Below are 236 nucleotides of genomic sequence, written 5' to 3'. Positions count from 1 at the left end.
CTAGATAGAGAATTGTGACGTATCCGCCGTCAATTCTGCTTGCGGGCGAAGTTTCAAATCATAGGCACAGCCGACATGAGATTCAAAAGGGCAAGAACGCCTTTCGGGGTCCCAACTGGTTTCTGATGGGTCCCCATCCATCAGCAGGTGGCGTGGCAGGTCGCAGCGTCCTGCAGAATTGCGAGCCGTTTTGAGACGGTTGTTAAGATGCGTTCCTGATGTGTTTGGGGATCGAC

Source organism: Pantherophis guttatus, chromosome 3, assembly GCF_059756535.1.
Source record: "Pantherophis guttatus breed Tessera chromosome 3, ASM5975653v1, whole genome shotgun sequence".
NCBI classification, from domain to species: Eukaryota; Metazoa; Chordata; class Lepidosauria; order Squamata; family Colubridae; genus Pantherophis; species Pantherophis guttatus.
This window is presented reverse-complemented; position numbering follows the sequence as displayed.